General features: G+C 37.5%; 1 long non-coding RNA gene across 1 annotated transcript; it reads right to left on the reverse strand.

Moving 5' to 3' along the window:
- Window positions 1–4,834: 4,834 nt before the first annotated feature.
- LOC118800145 lies at window positions 4,835–7,315 on the reverse strand. The gene is made up of 5 exons (XR_005006186.1): window positions 7,247–7,315; window positions 7,041–7,073; window positions 6,215–6,325; window positions 5,174–5,230; window positions 4,835–4,863 (listed from the first exon to the last, which is right to left on the reverse strand). It is a non-coding gene; the product is annotated as an uncharacterized LOC118800145 (long non-coding RNA).
- Between the last annotated feature and the right edge of the window lie 15,777 nt (window positions 7,316–23,092).

Below are 23,092 nucleotides of genomic sequence, written 5' to 3' on the forward strand. Positions count from 1 at the left end.
TTAGCACCGGACTACAGAAAATATACAGACAATTCAGTGAAACTCCACTTTAACGTTTTAACAGGACAGTGAAATATTAACTTTTTTCACCCTGACAAAATAAAGTGTTGGCACATCGTCCACCAAAGAGAAAAGGGCTCAGTTAGCTGTAGTTTTAGCTCATCTGAAGAGGCAACATTTGTTCCATCCAACATAAAGTTACAGATTTAAAAAAAAAAATAATAATAATGTTTTAAATGCATTTCTCTGCTTGCTTCAAATGTTCTGTGCTACTGTTCTATTTAGCCTTTTTAATGTGGGATCCCTTAAAAGACCCTCCTGTTCCAGCCCTACATCAGTTTCAGATGAAGGACCCTTTATTTTAGATGCTTTTTCTTTATAACCAGATTAACTCCTGTGGGTACTCGAATATCAAAAGAATTTAGAAGAGAAGAACAGAGCCTAACAAACTGGAGTTCCTGTACTAATAAATGTTGGATATAATAATAAGCCCCAGTTTGTCAGTTACTCCGTACTTGAGAAGTCTAGACTGATACTTTTATTTTAGAGGGCGGCTCCTTAAATTTCCACTAGAGCCAGTATTTAACTGAAGTCACCTTAGACTTTTACTGAAGAATCATTCTAGGCTGCTCTATCCACTGTGCTTTGCTGAATATAGAACAGTTCCAATAGCTAAATTAAACTATTCTTCAGACTGTCCATCCTACAGCAGTCTAGCTCCACATATCACGCTGAGGTGTTTCAGCCTGGACAACTTTTTAAATGAGGCACAATAAAGGTCAGCCAATCAGAACAGAGGCCATTTACACACATCATTCTTAAAGGTGCAGTAACAAAAACAGCCTGCAACTCTAACAGATAAAAAGAAGTTGGGAAATTGTGGAAAATCAAATTGGGGTTTGTTACTCATACAAAACATATCAAACATAATGTCATTCAAATGATCAAGCTCTCAAATAGTGCCTGTAAATAAAAAAAAAGACCCAAAATAAGTCTTTTGTGCAGATGCTTGGTCTGGATGATGCATAAAATAAGTGTAAAATAAGTCTAAAACAGTCAGCGACCACTTGATCACTCAGTCACACCATTGTTTATCCGCACCCTGTGGATTCACTGTGTTCTGAGTATCTCCAGATATCTACCTGTTTGTTCTTTATTAAAGGTGACATATTCAGTGGTAGTGTAGACGTCATCATACAGCATCTCACAGTCCTCTGTTAAAACATTAGCAGAGTTAATACAGCACTTCATACAGGCAGCAGTGGGAGTTAATAATGTGGAGCTGAAGCACAGAAGATCCTCACCTTTCCTCTTTGACCAGTACTTCTTTATGGAAAGAGAAGCCAGCGCCAGCAGCAGAACCACACCTCCCACGACGACGAGCGCCATCCAGAGCCCTGAAACAGTGAATACTGACTTCTCAGTGTAGGTCAAGGAAAAGACATTTTAGTTTAGTGAAAGGTTTTGATGGACATAATTTTACATTTCATTTCATTTCATTTACATTACATTTCACATTTTCTGTAATATTGTGTAATTTCTTCAAGCAGCAGCAAACATAACACATGAAGGTCTGATGGAGAGTGTAACACAGTTAAAAATGAAAATTACTTTTTAATGCAGCTTTAAAATTATCTCAATATGCCTAGATATGTTTTGAAAAGTGAAACTGGTGGACTTTAAACTGACAGTAAACAAATATACAGCTGAGAAATGCAGTTGGTAGTGAGGATCAGTTGGGTCTCTCCATTCGAACTTTCTCCGTTCAATTCCAGAGTGACCCTGCAGCAGATCAAGGTATACTTACCTACATTTATATACGCATCTATGTATGTAAATGCAGGTAATGTAGTACTATTACTAGTCAACTTAGACATAATTAGTATTACATTTGGAGGATGGGTCATGTAATTATTATCAGTGTTTCTCAGTGATTTTAGCTCATTATGTCAGCATTGTTTTCGAGAGCTGAGTGCTGCTCCCCATCTTAATGATCCTGATGGTGTTTTCTAAGGCTAAAGTACGACTAGGACTGAGGCTTTTGCCTGAACTTCTTAAGATTCTATTAATTATCCTAATGTTGTACTTCATAATTCTTTTGTTGTATTTTGTTTTATCTGTATTTTTGTGTTTGTCTTATTTTGTTTAAAACTGTACTCATATGTTTATTAAACACTAATATTCTACTTAATTTTATTATTTTAGTTTATAGTTTAGTTGTCTTCATTGTTTAATTTTAAACTTGACCTTGTCCTAGATTTGTTGTATCTTCCTGTTTCTTTTCATTCTGTTTTCCTTGCTTTTGTCTGCATGTCAATCTGTAAAGCACTTTTTCCTTCTCCTGTAAAGTTACCATTTTGAAGATACAAGGTTTTGTTCCGACAACAGTGACGTGCTGTTGATGTTAATGGCATAATGAGATGAACTCTTAATAAATAGTCAGTTCTTGCAAAGCACACTGTTCTGTGTGTGATCATCATTCCTGAAGAGACTGTGGCCTTACTTTATTTACTAGTAATTTTTTGTTGGGGCGTTTATCTCCTCCCTTTCCTGCTGATAAAGAACAGTCAGTCACACAGGTAACGTGATTATCATGTGATCTAAATGGTATGTGTATATAATATAATCAGCTGTATGAAATAATGAAACATTCATCTTTCCCTTTATTCTGTGACGAATCATACTGTACCCAACACGTTCGCTGTAGTGTAACTGTGTCTCACCGTTCCTGTTCCCCTTCTTTTCAGTTTGTGTAGATTCTGCAAAAGAAAAAACACACCAAATCTGAACTGGTAAAACACTTTTGAGCAGATTTCCTGATACTTTGTGCTGCTGAGGTCAGTTTAGCAGCTTCTCTACTCAGAACTTCATCATGAAGATCATCTTTCAGCGTCCAGCCTCCTCACCAACATCTGACCAGCGCAGCACAACCATGTTTGTCTTACATGCTTTTATACTGAAGCTGTTTCTGCCTGGAAGGAGAAAAGAGACTTTCTGTGGCTGTTTCAGGTTCAAACTGTGACTCATTAGGTGGAAATAATGACCTGTTTGTTGACAAAGCAAATAAATAATAACGTTTAGAAAAAGATGAGTTATTTCTCATCTAGAAAATGTGATTATTTTAATCTAATAACTCATTATTTTGAGAAAATAAGACTTTGTTTTGGCAAAATGGTTCAGAAACACAAGAAAATCCATGTTTCTGTTTTGAAACACATTTGTTTTCGGCGGGTCTGATGAGCTGAGTTCTGTGTCGAGTCCACGTGGAAATCTGTGTTTATTTCACTGAGAGCACTCAGGTCGTTTGGGAACTGTATGAATTTGATCCTAACCCCAAACTTACATGCAGCACATCAGAGAAAGTCTTTTTGAGACACCTGTGAAGAAGTGTAATTTTTAAGGGTGTAGTTCCAGTTTTAGCCTAGATGTGTAAATGAGCCCTTCACTAAATTCTTTTTTAAACAGGTTTACAGAGCTTATCAACACAATTTGAAGCAAATGTATCGCTGTCGTTGGAAGAAAACCTCTATAAAATACCATTTTTGTCGTTTTTCAGTTTTTATTATAATTTGAAAATACCTGTTGCTCTTTATATTGTGTGTAAATTTTGTGATGAATGACTTCGAAAAAAACTCTGGTTCCATTGACTTACATTGAAAGTAAAGTATGTTTTTTCCTCCTCCTGTAAAAGTTACCATTTTAGAGATACAAGGTTTTGTTCGAAAAACACCGATATGTTGGTTTTGACATATATTTGTGGAAACATATTAGTTTTGGTGACTAATTACCTCTAGTGTTTGTTAGCACTGTTAGCCTAGATACTCCTGTTATAGACTATGGAAGCAAGACTAGGACGCCAAACATGTCTTGGCTGACCGACTGCATTTAGAAGAGAAGTGGACAATCAGAGAAAATCAAATTCATGTGAATCTGGTTGTTCACAGAACTGTTACTTTATTCATCATTATATTCATTAATATTGAGACACTTTGCTGAAATATTTATAGCAACATGTGGATCAGACAGAATTTAAATGACACAGTGGTAAAAAGATGCCTTTGTAATAGACAATAAGGCTAACTCTCTATACTGAAGGTGTATGATATTATTTTGTGTTTTAATATTGACGTACAAAGCATGATTTTTGTTCTGTCAGTTTGACTGGAGCTCACTAAAGAACAGCAGGTCACATTAGGAGGAGCAGTGGGAGAGCTCTCATCTGTTCAACAAATAAACAGGTGAACAAATAAACAGATGAACAAATAAACATTTGAAAAGTATTTAACAAATGAGCTCAAAACTCATCCAGCTCCACTCTTAAAAACTATTTACCCATAGTTCTATTATTCATCAGTCTCATCCTTACTGTAGGGGATGTCCATAAAGGGGTGTCCTACAAAGAAATGTTCTACAATGGGATGTCCTACAAAGGAATGTTCAGTAATGGGGTGTCCTAAAAAGGCATGTTCTACAATGGGATGTCCAACAAAGGAATGTCCAAGAAAAGGTCCTACAGAATGATCTCCAAAAGCTGAATGTCCTTCAAAAAGAATGTCCTACAAGGGAATGTTGTGTAATGTAATGTCCTACAAAGGGTCGTCCTACAAAGAATGTCCCAAAAAGAGAATAGCCTACAAAAGGATATCCAACAAAGAACAGTCCTACAAAAGAATTTCCTACTTCTAGGAATCATGTCCACCTGTAGAGCAATACAGCAGATCTCATGACCCAAAAACCTGCCACCGTAACTAAACAGGTTTAAACTAAGCCTGCAAGCCTTCTGTAAAATAACACGCTAGACAGTTGGTGTCTTACCATCACTTCCTGAAGAGGACCGAGTTGTGGACATGGTGGTTTTAGACTCTGAGGAAAGTAGAACACAAAGCAGACAAACTCTTGTGTGTTTGCAGTAACAATGTACACTGGTCTTAAGTACTGTTGAACTGAATGAACAAATAAATAAATAAATAAATAAATAAATAAATAAATAAATAAATAAATAAATGTTAAGTAACTGACTCGCTCAGAGCAAAAGTCTAAATATTTTAATTTAATTTGGATAGAAATGTAAATATACTATGAAAAGGTTTCACATTGGTCGCCAGTGTTCAGCTGTAAGATGATCATTCCTGTAATGATTGCTGTGGTGCTGTAGTTATAGTGGGACTCTTACCTGAGTTAATCACTGCAGATGCAGGTGTAAGTGTGGTATTTGAGACCGCTGAGGGAGCTGGAACATAAAACACATCGGCTGTTTACTATTGTTAATGTAAACATTTTAACATACAACATAAGAACAATGCCTTTATTTGTAGCATAGTTAAATAAATAATTAGCAAAAAGGCAAGCTTTATATATAAGTAGCACATAATATCCACACATTCAGAACTATTTGACAAAACAAGTTGACAGAAAGAGCTAATTTACATATATCAGTCTTAAAGACGCAGTAGCTGTTTAAGCCTGTTTAATTCTGAGGGATAAAGAGAGAAAATGCTCATGTACAAACTAATGACGGTTTGGGATACATAAAACCACACAAACATCAAACAAGTGGATGTAAGAGGGAGAAATACAATTCAAGAAAAATGTAACAATGCCTTTACTTGACTGCAGTGCAGAGCGTGCAGGCCTGCAGCGTGTGGGTTCAAACACCTGTGCAGCTGCTTTGATTTCAGTTTTAAAGCAGTTCTGACCACTGAAAATAACAGCTCTGAGACTGAAACTATAAATAATGTGGATTTTGCATGAGAATGCTTGTGTTAGATGCTGTTAACCACTGGTGTAAATTAGCGCAGTGATAGCAACAACATTTTCTATTAAATCATTTTATATCAGGCCTAGTCATTATTTCTTTTTCTCTCGGTTGTTTAATATTTATCCTAGTTTATTTTCCAAAATAAAAGTCTCTGTGCATTTGAAATCTGTTTGAGGAGATTAAAACCAGTTATAGCTTGTATGCAGGACAGTAATGTGGGTGGTCCGAGGCTGGACCAGCAGAGGCAAACAGTCAGCTGGGTGCCGACCTTATCAAGCCAGTGGACTGATATACGCTTGCTGGGCTGTTCCACCTTAAATGGTCACAATTCAAATCAGAAGCTGGCGAAGAAGAAGTTTAAATAGTGTTTATTGTGTTGTGCTGTGACGGTGATGTGGGTTTTGTGTTGGGGGTTGGTCACTGTCAGGACGCTTTAAATAGGACACTGAGACTCACTGAGTGAAGTTGTTTGGAGTTCATTCCTTCTGCTTTTTGTTCTGTCAGTTTGGCTGGAGCTCACTGAAGAACAGCGGGTCACATTAGGAGGAGCAGTGGGAGAGCTCAGATCTGTTCAACAAATAAACAGGTAAACAAATAAACAGCTAAACACAAACATTTGAACAGTATTTAACAAATGAGCTTAAAACTCATCCAGCTCCACTCTTCTCACACACCTCATTTAGCAAAATGGTTCCCCACAAATGTACATATGCAAAATACGCCAAAGCACATATTAAAGAATGTATTTAAGTATGTTTGGATGTTTCATGTTTAGACAGAGGATAGATTCTCGGCTATTCTTGCTGTTCCATGTCCAGTTACTGACTGTGAAGAGGAACAGAGAGTAAATTCAGATGCTGCTCATTATGAAGGTCCTTGTGACATGAGCAGGAGGTTCACAGTGATCTTAACTGCTGATCTGATGTCAATATTGGTGGTGCTGATCTTCCACACTTGCAAAAGAACATTGTATGAATGATTGTTGTGCTTCTTATCCACCCCTAACACAGCCAGGATCTGCCAGCAGGTCTGAACAGTTATTACACATCTAAACACTCAGACCTGCTTCTCTCTTTATGTCAACAGCATACAGGTTAAGCAAGAATGGTGAAATATGTTATTCAGTGCTTATGCATGAGTTATGAAGTCCCTATGTAGCCTTCAAATAGTGTCACCACATATCTGACAGCAGCTCCATCAGCTGAATGTTTACTAAAGCACACTGTTCTGTGTGTGATCATCATTCCTGAAGAGACTGTGGCCTTACTTTATTTACTCGTACCTTTTTTGTTGCGGTGTCTATTTTCTCCCCTTCCTGTTGATAAAGAACAGTCAGTCACACAGGTAACGTGATTATCATGTGATCTAAATGGTATGTGTATATAATATAATCAGCTGTATGAAATAATGAAACATTCATCTTTCCCTTTATTCTGTGACGAATCATACTGTACCCAACACGTTCACTGTAGTGTAACTGTGTCTCACCGTTCCTGTTCCCCTTCTTTTCAGTTGTTGTAGATTGTGTTTTCTTCCTTGAAGCTTTTGTAGATGCTGCAAAAGAAAACACACCAAATCTGAACTGGTAAAACACTTTTGAGCAGATTTACTGATTGTGCTGCTGAGGTCAGTTTAGCAGCTTCTCTACTCAGAGCTTCATCAAACTGAAGATCATCTTTCAGCGTCCAGCCTCCTCACCAACATCTGACCAGCGCAGCACAACCATGTTTGTCTTACATGCTTTTATACTGAAGCTGTTTCTGCCTGGAAGGAGAAAAGAGACTTTCTGTGGCTGCTTCAGGTTCAAACTGTGACTCATTAGGTCGAAATTAGGACTTGTTTTCTCAGGAGTTTCACTTACAACAAATCAATATTGACAAAGTCAAAAAAATTAGTTATGAATCATAGAGAAAATTTGTGATTCAAGAAAATTCAAGAAAATCCACATCTCTGTTTTGATACTTGTACATTTTCAGCAGGTGTGATGAGCTGAACCTGAACAGAGTTCATTTGGAGGCTGTAAAATCTCTGTTTAATTTCACAGAAAGTACTTGTTGTTTGGGAATTGTATGATTTTGAGTGTAACTTCTAACGTACATGCAGTTTTTCAGAGATGCATGTTGTTGTTGAACTTTCAGTGTCTATAATTTTATTTCTTATTTTATTTATTTTGCAATCTGTCCTTTACATTGTGTGAAAATTTCAGATGAAAGGACAAACAGAAAATCAGTTGGAATAAAACTGGAGAGGTGTGTTTTTCTTTGGATAGTGATGGTATCTTAGTTTTACTTGTTTTTAATTTTATGGGTGCGTGTAAAGTACTTTAAGCTTTGGAGAAGGCTTTATTTATATATTATTATATGTACAAGAATAATGAAGTGATGAGTAGCAAAAAGACCAACAGAACCATTCAAATCTGATGGTTTTGCTCTGTAATGGGAATTGGCTTAAGAGTTACCATTAGAAACCTATAGTTACCTGTAGGACACCTTTAAATCTTTTTAGAAAACCATCAGATGCATGTGGAATCAGTGCCAGAATACCTGTCAAACCATTAGAATCCTCTGAATTCAGTTGATGAAGGTCTTGCTAATCAGCTGATGAGCTGAATCAGGTGTGTTTAATGAGGCATTGAGCTGAAGTCTGCAGTGCTTTGGCCCACGAGGACTGGATCCTGACACATGTGCTTTACACTGTGATATCAACAGTAGTGAACCATGACTCTTAAACCTCGGCCCTCTTAGCCCCCACCCCCACACATCTAAAAAAAAAAAAACACAGCCTAATTTACTGTTTCCCCTGCTAAGCAACTGCAACAGTTAGGAAACAAAAATGAAGATGATAGTTCAGCCCTAGAAATGCAACAAGCAAATAGCACAGAGAGGGTCATCACCTAAACAAAACAGCTAATATCTTAAGCAAAATCCTCCTTACAAATAATCGCTTCATCATACAAGCTCTGTGTGCTCTTCAGAAAACGCATGATTGTCAAGGCATCCTAACGCATAACCAACATCATTTCATACAAGCCTTTATATCATGACAGCACATAGCCAAGCAGCCATGAGTGTCAGACACATCAGCATCAGAAAAATGACCACTAATTCCGCATAATGGCTGTTTTGCCATAAACCTCTACATTACACAGTGTCAGCAGCTGATCCTTTGCTTTTAAATTAATCAACAATTGCTTCTCAAGTGTTCTGATGGTGACTGACTTGGATAAGCGCCCTAAATCAGAAAATCCATCTCTGGCCCGAGACCCCCTCTCCGTACCCAAAAGCAAGCAGTCCCAGCAGCAAAACTTCTGCTCCTTGGTCGATCCTGTCATCCAGGGGTCTCATGGTGTATTTGCTGGAGTTGAAATGCCTCTCAAAAGCAATTCTGCACCAAATTAAGCTGTGGTGTAGGTCGTCCTTTGCCGATCAATCCAACTTTTTATTTAAAGTGAATCTAGAAAACCGTATGGATAATAAATTCGCAGTGATGTCCTCCTCACTAGAGGTAACGTTACTCTCCACTTCTGTCACAAACCAACTAGCTAGCTAGCTTTTTATCGCTAGCTTTGTGTCCCTAGAGCCTGCATGTCCCCACAGTGGGTGGAACTTGTCATAAAGTTGGCGATAACAAAGCCCACCCCTGTAGAGGGAAGATCGGTCAATCTTACTGTCATTTGAAATTGGTCTCTCATTGAATTTCTATTGCTTGGCCTTCTGTAACACTATAGCTGGACCACCGATCACCAGTATTCTTTCCAGCAACAGCAGATACAGCAAAATTCTGATAGGGGGAGACAGAGGGGCTTCTTTAATTTAACCCTTTACATTTCAGTACAAATTGAATAGGCAGGTTTGAAGGATTTATTTGCTTAGATTTGTATTTGTTTAGATGTTGATTGTCAAAATATGATCAGATAAAACTGGAACTGCTCAATTTTAAAATATTATTTTTCTTCATAAAGAAATTTATAATAATATAAAATATTATATAATTAAAATATAAAGAATTTTATAGCAAATGAAAAAGACACACAGGTGTGTGGTGTGTTTACATACTACATCAAACTCTTATTTAAAAACAAAAAAAAAGGAAAAAGTTCCATGACATCAGCCTTTTAAGAATGCTTGTTTTAGACACTGTTAAGCCCGAGCAGGACTTCAGAGAAACACATTACTGTCTGAGAGCAGCAGCAGGAAACGTCAGTTGTGGTTATCTGGTGGGTTAAACTGCTGTCTGTTTTCATTTTTCAAGTTATTGTTAAGAGCAAATGCAAAATCATGAACTGCCACCAACACCTCCAGCTCATAAATATCATTCTAATAGAGTTTTTCATATTATTTCATGCTACACACACCTACATTTGTTTCCACTCAGTTTTACATCTTCTTTCTTCACTTTTACTGTCCTGTATATTTGATATCACTCTATATGTAAATATTTCCTATTGAGATTCTTTATGTAAACCTTCATAGAGATTCTACTTCAACAGTAAAATACTTCTCTGTGCTTTTCTAAAGGTCGTTAAACAGTTCTTGATTTGGTTTTGGTTCTACGAAAAAGCTCTAAAAAACCCCTTCAGGAGCCACAACCCCATCACAATCACCAATCTAGGATGGACTGTTAAAACAAATCTGTGGACACTACAGCTGCTTTCTTCACCATGTGCACTAATGGCTCTGTGGTTAAGCGGAGTATTAGACAAAATTCCACTGATCATCACTCATTTTCACTCATAGTCCAATTTACTGATTTTTCCTTCCTTCCTTTCTATAGTTACACTTTGTAAATTAGATTAGTAAATAATTTTAATCCAGCTCAGCATCAGCAACAACACTTTCTATAAAATCATTTTATATCAGGCCTAGTCATTATTTTTTTTCTCCCGGTTGTTTGTAAAATTTGTGTAAGTTAATTTCTAAAATAAAAGTCTCTGAGTCTCTGTGCATTTAAAATCTGTTTGAGAAGATTAAAACTAGTTAGAGCTTGTATGCAGGACAGTAATCTGGGCGGTCCGAGGGTGGACCAGCAGTAGCAAACAGTCAGTGGGATGCCGACCTTTTCAAACCAGCGGACCGCTGGCTCGCTCTCTGGGTCAGCAGAGGAGGGTGGGAGGAGCTCCTGACGATGAGGTAGAGAGCGAAGCTGCCTTTCTGGTGGTTCAGGAGCTTGTCACTTTCTTTGAGGTGGTGCAGGTGTTGAGGAAGTTCTGTTTAACCCACACTCTGCAGTCCCACACTCTCTGTACTGCACACTTCTTTATCTGCTCTAACAAACCTCACTCACCTCATGAAGACTTGATATGAGGTGTGTAGAGTAACCTGCGCTCACACTGAAAACACTGAGTATAGAGGTATCAGATCCAAACACTGCCTGAGTTTTTTTTTGTGTGTTTTTCTTTTTTCCACTGAGGTCCACATTTGTTTCGGTACTAAAAATAGTCATTTTGAAACGTAAAGATTGTTTACATACCACATAAATCTCTTATTAAAAAAAACAAAACAAAACAAAACAAGGAAAATTTGGTTATCCATGATATGGACCCTTAAAAATGCTTGTTTTAGACACTGTTAACCTCAGGCAGCACTTCTTATCGCTTTCCTTCATTTTAAATAGGACACTGAGACTCACTGAGTGGAGCTGTTGTTGAAAATTGTTATCAAACTCACATTAGATTGCATTTGAGCTTCCACAAAAACAGAGAACTAAGACTCACTGAGTTTAGTAGTTGTTTGGTGCCCATCAGGAGCAGCAGTGTGAGACAAATGAATAAAAAAAAGTTTGACGAATGATAACGAGAGCTTAAAGCATAAATCTTAAATTTACATCTTAAAAGGGTTCTTTAGAGCAATGCCAGGTTTTATAACAAGTAAAGGTTTTCCATAGAACCAAAACCAAACCAAGAACCATGTAGTAACCTTTAATTTAATAGTATAATGAATGTAACGTTTTCTCAGGTTAAATATCTGAACAGCTTTATTTGTTCTGTGATTTAGATCAGAAACTGAACTGAATGTCTGTTATATCAGTCAGTCTTTATTCAGCTCTATGAAGAGAAACACGTTGCTGTCTGAGAGCAGCAGAAGGAAACATCAGTTGTGGTTATCTGGTGGTTTAAACTGCTCTGAGTCTGTTTTCATTTTTTCAGTTAGTGGTCAGAGCAAATGTACATTAATGAACTGCCCCCAACGCCTCCAGCTCATAATGTTCTAAAGAACCTTTCCACATTATTTTATGAACATTTGTTTCTACTCACTCCTCATGATTGCTGTTCTATGGGTATCACTTTACAGTACTGGTCCACAAATAATTCATGCTTCCATCACAGTGAATTAATGCATGGACTAATACTTAATACATCAGGAAATAATGAAGTGTATACATTAATAAAGAACTGCGTCAGGTATAAATCATTAATGTAGGTAATTGTTAAGTATTAACATATTTCTAACTCCTTCTGTTATTTAACACCATGACTAGATATATTATTTACAACCCTTTCTATAATGCATAATGTCTGTTTGGAGATGATGTAGGTCGACACACATTATAGGCTAATAACTAATACACTCCTCTGCAGGAAAATCAATGGCGTCCAGCAGGTTAAACATGTTTACCAAAATGCAATATAACAGATTTTTAAAATTGTTTTGGGGCTGAGCTCAGATTGAAATTATCTTATGATGTGCTGTTTATTTATTTAATCCATAATGGTTTTGCAGGGAAAAAAAGTGTGTATTTAATAATAAATTAGCAAATTTATGGCTTAACATATTTATGCATCATCCATGTTATAGGTTTATAACAAACATCAACAAGGTAGTAAACATGCTCAGAATATTAAAGAATGTATAATTTTGCATAATTGTTTTGTAAATTATTTATATGAGTGATATGTTATGATTTATATTGTTTAATTATAGAAGCATTCATATCCATTAGCTTACCAGTAATGTAATCTGCTGAAGGCAAACCAATGCCACATGATAAACAACCCGCTTTCTAACAGCACTGCAAAAAGTATGAATCCTCAGGTTAAATAAATGTGTAAGAAAATAATAGTTTAATATATTTATTATTTAATCATTTTGTATGACAGTGACAGTTCAATTTTAAGTCATAATTTAGTATATTTAAGTATCATGGTTCTACATTTAGCATTACATAATGATGGTGTGCCCCACCAAGTAAAGTCATGGTGTAAGTATATGTTAACAAGTCATTGGTTAATATATCATTAATTAATTGTAGACAGGATGCAGCCAGAAAAACTAGTGTAATGCCAGTTTTTTATTTTGCATTCAACTGGGCTCAGCCTTTGTCATGTAATTGTAATGAAATTTCTAATAATTCATTAATCCTGCAATGTTCACACATACTGGTTATTAGCCTACAATTTGTGTTGACCTACATCATCTCCATCAGACATTATGGACTATAGAAAGAGCCTTAATTAATATATTAAGTCATGGTATTAATTAACAGACTGAGTTAGAATTATGTTAATATTCAATAATTGCCATTATTAATGGTTATTCATATTTGATTCCGTTCTATATTAATGTATACACTCATTCATTATTTCCTGATCTGTTAAGTATTAGTCCATGCATTCATTTGCTGTGATGAAAGCATTAGTTTTAGTATTAATATTTAGTATTAATACATGCTTATTTGTGGATCAGTATTGTAAAGTGTAACTGTTCTATGTATTATATCACTGTTGTTGGGAGAAAACCTCGCATCTGTCAATTTATAGGTGCAAATTAATTAATAATTAAAAAGCTCTCAAAGTACTGCATTGCTGGTGTTTAACCTCTTATGTTACTCAACATGCCCTAATTATAAAACTCATTAATCAGTAACTGCATGGAAATAACATAAAAAGGTTGAGATATTATTCAGCTATGAGTGTAGTGTAAATGTGAAACAGCCCTCACTTCCTTAGAGTTAATGAAGATTTAGGCAAAGATTAGGTTTAACCAAATCCACTTTATAATTGTAACAATAACATTATTATTATTATTATTATTATTATTATTATTATTATTATTATTATTATTCATAACACAGTGTTTCCCACAGAGCTGAAACAAGCCTGTTTGGAAGCACTATGGAGGGCGGAGGAGTTATTTAAATATATGGATATAGAAAATCATCATAGCATTTGTTAACTTAATTTGGTGTTCAGACAAAGCATCAAATAAGTGAATATAAACTTTAATTGTTTAACAATTTAACAATTGTTGAAACAACATAACGTATACTTCCATACTTCTATACGTCCTTCAAATTATTTTTGGCAGGCACCCAAGGATAGCCTATGTATGGACAATATTGTTATAATAATAATAATAATAATAATAATGCTCTTTGTAGGTATAAAGTGGAACTGAGGGCTGATTAAAGGTCTGTCAGTGTGAGTTGTTTATAACACAGTTATAAATGTGACTCACCTGCTGGAGGTGCAGGATTCACAGTCAGATTCACTACAGGAGCAGAGTTACAGTAGTAAATCCCAGAGTCAGAGACAGTGAGGTTCTTTATCACCAGTGATGAATCATTGTTTATTACACTGTATCTGTTTTCTGGATCAGATCTGTGTTTCTGGGTGATTTCTCCATCTTCAGTACTGAGGATGGCTGATCTTCCTCCATCAGTGCCTTTACTCCAGATCACTTTACCCTCCTTTACACAGACCAGGCTGACGTCTCTCCCCTCTGTTTCACTCTGGCTGAATATTACTGTCAAAATAAATATGAGAAAAATTAAAATATCATCATCACACAACATTATAGAAGCAGGAACTTATTAGATGAGTCTAGAGCTTTTAGTAAACAGTCTGATTAATCATCTACACCATCAGCATCTCTTACATACGACTGTGCTACTCTTGAAAGCAGGAGCTTCCCCAAAAAAAGTCATATTTGGAAATAACACACATCTTTATTCCAACTCCACATTCTTACTGACACAGAGAGGAACAGTTACAGGAAAGTCCTTTAATCATCAACAAATCTCCTGTTGTGTGTGTTGAGTCTAAGAGGTTCTCTGTTCTTTAGTGTTAGTGTGCTGTGTGTGCTGTGTGTGCTGTTTTGTACTGTCTGTTGTAACTGAGCGTTTCGCTGGTGTCAGGAGAAAAACTCGTCTCTCCATTTTAGTCGTTTTTATTTGTTTGACATAATTTGAAATCATTGGCTGCAAAAGTTTCATGCTGAATTGATCAATAGAAATGTTCCAGAATTGCTTGAAATAAATAGTTTCTACATGAACTTCTATTTTCCTTCTCCTGTAAAGTTGCCTTTTTGGAGAAACGAGTTTTCGTTTTGACATCCGGTGACACAACTACAGTTAATACTGGGCTTCCACAAGGACACGTTTATCATCATCATCATCATCATCATCATCGTTAACCGCTTAGTCCAGATAGGGTCGCGGTAGCAGTTGGGAGAGCAGAGAATCCCAGACGACCCTGTCCCCCGCAACTTCCTCCAGCTCATTCCCGGGGACCCCAAGCCGCTCCCAGGCCAACTTGGAGATATAATCCCTCCAGCGGGTCCTAGGACGACCCCGGGGTCTTATTCCGGTAGGCCGTGCCTGGTACACCCCCACCGGGAGGCGTCCCGGGGGCATCCGGATCAGATGCCCGAACCACCTCAGCTGGCTCCTCTCAATGCGGAGGAGTAGCGGCTCTACTCCGAGCTCCTCCCGGATGGCCGAGCTCCTCACCCTATCAAATAGAGTGCAGCCCGCCACCCTGCGAAGAAAGCTCATTTCTGCCGCTTGTATTCGCGATCTCATTCTTTCGGTCATTACCCACAGCTCATGACCATAGGTGAGGGTCGGGATGTAGACCGACCGGTAAACAGAGAGCTTCGCCTTACGGCTCAGCTCCCTCTTCACCACTACAGTCCGGTACAGCGACCGCATTACTGCTGCCGCTTGTCCCAGCCTGCGGTCGATCTCACGATCCTTCTTCCCATCACTCGTGAACAAGACCCCGAGATACTTAAACTCCTCCACCTGGGGCAAGTCCTTTCCCCCTACCTGGAGTGGGCATACCATCCTTTTCCGGGCTAAAGACACGTTTAGAACTGGTTAAATGAAAATGCTGACATTCATAAAATGTATTAATGTTATTTGTACTTGTTATAATATGAGTGTTTTTCTGATCAGATAAATGGCTTTTTAAATGTGATTTTCTCAGCTGCCTAAAATTTATATAGTCGCATGGACGGATTTCATATTATTGACTTTGTAAGTGTAAATAAGTAACACATCCACTACAAAGACACACTTCTGTACTTTTTAATACACAGTAACTAAGATTAATGTGTGCTATTTATCTACTTTTTATGTTTTTTTTTTCAACATATATTTGTGAGTGTGTGTGTGTGTGTGTGTATATATATATATATATATATATATATATATATATATATATACACACACTCACAAATATATATATATATATATATATATATATATATATATATATATATATATATATGTATGTGTGTGTGTGTGTGTGTGTGTGTGTGTGTGTGTGTGTGTATACACATCTACTTACCAGTCTGAGCTGTATGTATGGAGCTGTAGAGCAGCAAACACCTTAATAGTAGAAGCTGCATGGTCTGCTGTGCAGTGAGAGCTCAGTCTTACGTTTCATGTGCAAAAGGAACTACCATCTGTCATGATTTCAGAGAAGAAGAAGAGAAACCTGTTCCTTCCGCCTCTAACAGTTTCCACCTTTCACAGTTCACATGCACAGCACAATCGTAGGCAGCCACAAAAAAATCATAATAATTATAATTACATTTAAAATGATTTAATAATATTAATTCCAGCAGTGTGTGTAACAACTACATAACATTAGAATAAATACAGATAAACATAAATACAGCAGTCAGTACGCAGATTGTTTGTCAGTAAAGTTATGAATATGTAGGTTAGAATAAAATAAGTCTGTGAAAATAGTTAATCTCTGCATCCACAAATTCAAATTTAAACTTTCAAATGCAAAGAAGAAACCAAATATATATAAACAGGATCCAGAAATGCTGCCACCTTCTCTGGGCCCAAGCTCATTTAAAACGGACTGAGGGGAAGTGGAAAGGTGTCCTGTGGTCCAACGAATCAACATTTGAAATTGTTTTTGGAAATCATGGACACTGTCCTCCGGGCTGAAGACCACTCAGCTTGTTATCAGTGCACAGTTCAAAAGCCAGTATTCATGATGGTATAGGGGGCATTAGTGCACATGGCATGGGGGATGTGAACATCTGTGAAGGCACCATTAATGCTGAACGAGATAAACATGTTTTGGCCACATAAGCTGCCATCCAGACGACGTCTTTTTCAGGGAAGGCCTTGATTATTTCAGCAAGACAATGTAAAACCACATTCTGCATGTATTACAGCAGCATTGCTCCGTATTAAAAGAATCCGGGTGCTAAACTGACCTGCCTGCAGTCCAGACCTGTCACCACTGAAAATATTCATTAATTAAATTAATTAAATACTTAATTCTAAATCCTATATTAAACAAAAATTGGAAAACATTTCACTTTCTAAACTACAGCAGTGTCTCCTCAGTTCCCAAACACTTACAGAGTGTTGATAAAGAAGAGGTGATGAAACACAGTGGTAAACAGGCCCCCGTCCCAACTTTTCAGGACTGTGTTATTGGCATCAAATTCAAAAAGAGCATATATTTTTCAAAAAACAATAAAATTTCTCATTTTCAACATTTGATATGTTGTCTTTGTACTATTTTCAATGAAATATAGGATTTATATGATTTGCATATCATTGAATTTTGTTTTTTCATTTACATTTTGCACAGCATTCCAACTTTTTGGGAAATGGGGTTGTAGTTTTATGGATCTGTAGTGCTTCCCAGAAGGAAGTGGTTGGAAAAGATGGTTTGCTGTATGAGAGGAATCTGTAATTATTCTCTTTGCTTGCTTCAGGTGTGCAGAGTATGAACAGAGTCAACAGAAGAAAGTGATATTCCAACTGTCTTTCAAGCTTTACTGACAACACCTTGCATTTTATTATGAGCCTGGATATCTGTATTTCTGTACCACACTAATAGATGACGTGAGAACACTCTGGATGATTAATGAATAAAATTCAACTAGTAGATCTCGTCTTACTTTTTTTTTTTTTACTGTCTCAAAAAGATCAACCGTTGTGGAGGTTTTAAATAATACGATCAGAATTAATACTCCACTTCAGCAAGTCACAAATATAAGTTCCCATATATTTGATAGACAGATACCAACTGTCCCAAAACCTGCACTGGAATTTTTATGGTGGTATTGCCTGCATATTTCACAGTATTCTTAGTATAGAGAGAAAAAAGCCACGGGCACAGTACTGAGCCCTGGGGCACTCCAGGTACTAATTGACAACCACTGTGATGTTACATTATTAGTTTTACCAGACTGTTTCCTTCCACTTAAAAAGGCCAGAAACCAATGACATAAAGCTGAGTTGATGATTAAATCCTTTAACTTTTGGAAGAGCTTGGTGATATTCACTAGATTAAAAACTGAGGTGAAATCTATGAAAAGAACAATTATATAACTGTTAGCAAATTGTTAGCAACTGTCTCAAAACTGTTAGTACACTATGTTAGTACACCATGACAAAGAGCTAGATTAATGGCATCGTCAACTGATTGATTAGCTCAATAAACGTATTTGACATGAATCCAATACTGAAGCTGTATGTGACTTAAGATGAGTAGGGGTAGTATGCTCAAATGCCTTCACTGCAACCAAACTAAGTTCTATGGGTCTAAAATCATTCAGTGAAGTAATTTTAGAAACTTCTGGCAGAGGGCGATGACTGATTCTTTAAAACAAAACTCAGAGAGATGTTATATGTATCCAAAAATACTGAGACCAAGTGAGAAGCACAATGGTTTAACACAGCATGTCAAAGCTTATCTGGTCCAGGTCTTTGGGTTTTGTTTATCAAAAACCGATTATCCTTATTTGACAAATTGTGGTGAAAGTGGTGCACAGATAGGCACAACCAAAGGTGGACTCTTTTCAAATTGCTCTATTTAATTTGCTTGGTAAGTCCACAGAATTGTCTAATATGGACTATGCTTTATAATTGGTCATCAGCCTCAGACTTTCCCAAACTGATTTAACATCATTAATTTTCACTTTCTGCTCCAGTCACTTTGCATAGATCGTCTTTGCTTTCCTTTTTGCAGAACACAAATCATATTTTGCTGCCTTATATTGCTCCAAGTTACCATTTGCATGTGCAGAATTCTTTTTTTCAGCTGTCCTGTATTGTGACTAGTTTAAGAAGCAGTCCAGGCTGAAATGTGGAACTAACTTATTTCAGCATGGAAATGTGGACAAGCTCTGGTTTAAAGAAAAGTTTTGAGTGTTATTCACCCTGTATTTGTGTGTACAGCTGGGTTTCATTTTCATACTTTTTTTTTGCTGTTCTTATGTTTTGCCACTAGAGGGTGATTGCAGACAGACAAAGACAGATATATATATATATATATATATAGATAGATAGAGAGAGAGAGAGAGAGAGAGACCATGGCTTAAAAAATCAATCAAATCTGATGTCTCTATGTTTTCACAGGTTAGTATGGTTAATATTTACAACACTGAAACACTCAAGCCCCAATTTAATTTAATTAAACATTTTTGAACTTACACACTGTTATTGCACTGGCATACAATTTGGAATATTTGAAGCTTGGCTATTTCCTGATTCCTGGACACCACAAACCCGAGAAATCTGACGTGACTGTGCATCAAAGATGGATTTCTCCTGCTTTACATAGAGGTGGTTCTCTAGTAAAAGCTGAAGTACCTGGCGAACATGAACTACGTGCTCATCCACAGAGTGGCTGTAGATGAGGATGTCATCTATTTAGACAAACATGCAGTAATCAAGGGTTTCACATAAGACCAAGTTGGTGAACCGTTGGAAGACAGCAGAAGCATTCATCAGCCTGAATAGCATTACAAGATACTTGTAATGCCCAGTTGGGTTAATGAATGTGGTCTTCCATTCATCTCTCTCACATACTCGGATAAGGTTGTAAGCACTGTGCAGGTCCAGTTTAGTAAAAATGGAGGCCTGCTGCAGTGCCTAGAAGGCTGAGATAATCAGCGGCAGCAGATAATGATCTTTAACAGTGATAGCACAATAGCACAGTCTTAATATGCACTAAATGGGCACTTTAGACAGACTGGGGCAAGTAATGGGATTCTTGGACTGATTTGGAGCCGATACAGGAATCTCAATGCAAGACCCCTTACATTGAGGCACCCAGCCTGCTACAGACCAGGTCAGCCAATGCAGATGTGGCCGGATGAGCAGAAATGAAATCTTCTACAGGTCCACTAGGGACAGATTAGAAGTTTTAGCCAGGGTGTTATCAGTAAAATTACTGATTGTCCCAGAGTCTACAAAACCCTGGAGCCTCTTGTCAAACTCCTGCCTCCATGAGAGGGTAGCAGTGAGAAAGTGCCCGGATGTCCTGGCAGGTAACTTTAGGTCAATCACAGATCCCCCTTTGTTCAATGGGCCCTGATTTTTTTCCTGAAGCTCAGGACATGGCTGGGCAGCCCACAGTAGGGAACTGACCCTCTTGCAGTTCCTCTAGAGATGCGGGTGTCTCCTAATTGAATGGGCTGCTCGGTGGACTCAGAAAGTGTGGGAGATGACCCAGGAAAAATCTGAGAAAGAGTCTTATAACAAGGGCACACAGACTCCTGCAGCATTCTCGCAAACCGTTGTCTAATTTTAGAGCCTGTTTGATGAGTTCCTCTAAAATTCAGGTACATCTCGAGTGACCAACTCATCCTTTAGCTCATTACTAAGACCCTGCTGAAATATCGGCATTAGGGCCGTGGCTTCCCACCTGCTTTCAGTGGCAAGGGTGCAAAATTCCATTGTGCACTTTGCCACTGAGGGCTTAGCCTGCTTGAGGTGAAAGCAACAGGAACAAACCACTCTTCCACAGACTGGATGGTCAAACGTACACCACATGGTGGCCATAAACAAGTCTGAGGAGGAACACGTGGTAGCCTCTTTCTCCCAAACAAGGGTAGCCCAAGCAAGGGCTTGATCAGTAAGGAGCAAGATAATGATGGCTACTTTAGAGTGCTCAGTGGGCAATCTCAAGGGTGCTGTTCGAAGGCCAGACTGCATTGTAGGAGAAAAACCTACACTGTGCCAAAGAAGAAAAGGATCATCCAGATTTTACTAGCATAAAGTTTAAAGCCAGGGTCTGTCATGACATGGGTTTCCAAACTTCGCAATGAAAAATGTTTATATATTATTTTATTTATTTTGAGAAGTTTAAATATAACGTACATACATTTAAAAAGTGCTTTGTCGGTCTCTAAGCCTTGGTGTAGAGCCATGATGTGCTGCTTGTATTTTTATTGTTAGCTATGTAGGCTTTAGCCTGCTAACTAGCCAGCTAGCAGAGTAAAGTGAAGTTGTATTGACATTCATGTATAAGGGGTGGAGTAGTTTGCAACCTAAAGAAAATTCAAACATTACCATTTTGAAATGTTGAGCATTTTAAAGTATTTTACTGCTGTGGCTTATAAACAGCTCTGTATGACTTTTCAGGTTTGAAAAGAAAAATGCATTAGGTTGCAATAATATCTGGGCGAGTTCTGCTGTTGAAGTCGACACTTGGCGTTTAGATGGTCCCTCAATCCTCCAAAGGTCATCTAACAAAGTTTTCTTGACTTAAAAAAATAAAACACCAGCCCTTAAGATGACATTGGGGATTCCTCCAAAGGGCCAAGTGGACAAGGGTGTGTTAAAGTATGTATTGACGCCAAGCCACATTCTTTATGTGGTACAACAGACTGCAAACTGGGTTCATTTAGTCTAAGTAAGAATAGATTTAATCCATATCCAGGAAACTAGTCCTAGGACATTAATGTCTTAGAAATGAAGACATTCTGACACACATTTCTGCCAGCTAGCTCATTTTACTAATTAACTTGTGTTTTGTGTTTTGATTGGTTATTTTCTGGCTGGTCACTAAGTATTACATGATTGGCTACAACCACTGTGGACCTTCACAATAATATGAACAAAGATGACTGTGCATTGTCTTGTAGAACATTTTATTAGGAACACCAGCATGAATTGATATTGCTCAGTAGCTCACTCAGATCGACCACACGTTCTCAGTGAAAGAGAAAAGCTCACCACAGACCCTGAACCACAGAAACAGCACTGTGTGCCGGTTGTAGTTAGAGAAAAGCATTATCGCTGCCCTGTAGTTCTAACACATGCAGTCATATGCAAAAGTAAAAAAGAACTTAACACACACTCAAAAGTTTAGCTCAGCAATTAAATAGAAATAACAGTTGCCTGAAAATGCTATATTAATATGTTCTCTGTGGATGTGTGAACTTAATTTTACTTAGAAAATTAACAAAAATATAATTTCAACGTGTGAAACATTTGCACACGACTGAATAAATGGATAATTAGACAAGAATACACACCCTGTACATACAAATGCACACACACAGTTACACATGCACTAGAAGTCTGTATGAAAAATTGAGTCTGAGAAACCATTTCATGACATTTTTTGTTTTATTTTAACTGATGTATTTGTTTACGTTTTAAAGATATGGTAACGACTTAGTTGTTCATGTTTATCTTTTTTTAAAAAAGCTTTTCCATCACAGAGAAGAACCATTTAATCAAAGATTTGTTTATGTATTAAAGAAATGCTTTTTTTTTAGGTGTATGAATGGTTTGTTGTTGTTCATTTAAGTTTTTTATTGTTTGGACTATTTATAAAACTCTGAATTTTTGATTTTCCATACAATCAGTAGGTTACTTTATGCCTATTGTACTCGTTAGTGGCTGCACTACTGTTATGTATGTTAAAACATCTGGACTGCTTAGTTGCTTAGTTGCATCACTCACTGCAGAGTTCCAGGCTGCTTCTGGAAGCAACATCAGCACAAAAACTGTGCAGTAAGAGCTTCATAAAATGGGTTTTCATGGCTGAGCATCTGCACAAAAGGCAGCAGTTTGGTGAAGACCCTTTCCTCTTCCCCATGACTGAGTCCCTGTGCACAAAGAAGCTCCATAAAGACATGGTTTGATGAGTTTGGTGTGGAGGAAATCTAGTGGCCTGCACAGAGCCCTGACCTCAACCCCACTGAACACCTTTGGGATGAACTGGAACATCAACTGTGAGCCAGCATCAGTGCCTGACCTCACAAATGCTCTTTAGACTGAATGGGCACAAAGTCCCACAGACACTCTCCAAAATCTTGTGGAAAGCTTCCCAGAAGAGTG

The sequence above is a fragment of the Colossoma macropomum genome, unplaced genomic scaffold (assembly GCF_904425465.1).
Source record: "Colossoma macropomum unplaced genomic scaffold, Colossoma_macropomum, whole genome shotgun sequence".
NCBI lineage: Eukaryota > Metazoa > Chordata > Actinopteri > Characiformes > Serrasalmidae > Colossoma > Colossoma macropomum.